At 32.8% G+C, this 1,419-nt stretch overlaps 1 long non-coding RNA gene across 1 annotated transcript; it reads right to left on the reverse strand.

Annotated features, from left to right (window-relative positions):
• Window positions 1-234: 234 nt before the first annotated feature.
• Window positions 235-1,183, reverse strand: LOC134239790 (uncharacterized). The gene is made up of 2 exons (XR_009986295.1): window positions 959-1,183; window positions 235-305 (listed from the first exon to the last, which is right to left on the reverse strand). It is a non-coding gene; the product is annotated as an uncharacterized LOC134239790 (long non-coding RNA).
• Between the last annotated feature and the right edge of the window lie 236 nt (window positions 1,184-1,419).

Raw genomic sequence — 1,419 nt, forward strand, 5'->3', positions numbered from 1 at the left:
TGACAATCATTACTTCTTGTACATGGAAAATAAGATGAATTATTCAATACTTCTGCAATCTGCGCTGAAATTAGAAAAGGTTACATGAATAAATTTCCTTTATGCATCAAAACGTTTAATCTTATAGTTTCTGGCCGTTAAGAGTTTGTTTACCAAAAGAAACCCCTCTGACACAATCCCGGATATGTAATACACAGAGGAAATTTGGGGGTCGTTGTTGTTTTTGTTGTAACAGTTGTTGTTGTTGGGGTAGATTTTGTTGATAGCGTTGTCGAAGTTGTTTCATGCTTTGTGCCGTTTGACGTCTGTTCAAATAAAATAATCATCAGATTTTATTGAAATTTTTAACTTTTGTACTGAAAACTTTGCCCAATACATGAAAACTTGTGCAATACATAAAAATCAAGGTTTGTTAAATGACATATTCTAAACAAATATCACTCCATTTGAATTGTTAATTGAATCTATCCGATTTTAGATTGCAATATGTAAAACACTGTAACAAGATATTTAAAGAATTCAAGACTGTGTTTGTTTCAGAAGTCTATAATACACTTTCATTTACAATATTTGCCTGGACTTCAATTGAAATACAGGGAATGACTTTAAGTAATAAAAGTTTTGATTTTGTGAGCTTTTAATTTTTTTACTCCTGCAAAATTGCTCCTCCATTTTTTTTTTATTTAAAAGACGATAAAAACGGGAACATATGTCACATTTTAAAATCTTTTATAACATTTTGATTGATACTTGTCAGCATCATTATTTACAATAAAAAAAATAAAGGAGGGAAACTGATACCCTTTTGTAAAAAATGCACAATTTGAAAAAAAAATGCTGTAACGTACGATTCGGTTTAAAAATCGTGCAAGGGGGCATGTTTTAATATAACAATAACATTTTGATAAATTAGCACGATTATTTACAACAAACAAGTATGAAAGAAGGAAACTTATACCTTTGTGTAATGAATGCACACAGTGCTCTGGTCCGGATTCCCACAGCTCGAGTTATCGTCCATTCTATACAGGGTACAATTGACCATGTTGGAGTTCTTACAGACACTAAAGTCTATGCAGTTGGGTTCTGCTGCACACATAAAACAACATTTCATCAAAGACGTGTCCTTATTCGTCGTCAAATGAAATTCTTGACCATTATTAAGGTAACAGGAATACCCTTCAACAACTGCAAAAGGGATGATTACTACCAACAGGCATAGAAATACTTGTCTCAAGATGGCCACGGTCATATTTTTTCTGCTTTGCTAAAACGCTCAAGTATTCAGAGACAAGGAGGAATGGTATTTCTCAGAGATGTTCTAAGCTGGGATTAATATACCTATGAGCTTCTTTTATACACAATTTTTATGCAATGCAGGGGACTGCTTTGGAATATCTTAGGAGTCATTTGTCTGGT

Source organism: Saccostrea cucullata, unplaced genomic scaffold, assembly GCF_032062105.1.
Source record: "Saccostrea cucullata isolate Sc308-1 unplaced genomic scaffold, CSIRO_AGI_Scuc_v1 ctg583, whole genome shotgun sequence".
NCBI classification, from domain to species: Eukaryota; Metazoa; Mollusca; class Bivalvia; order Ostreida; family Ostreidae; genus Saccostrea; species Saccostrea cuccullata.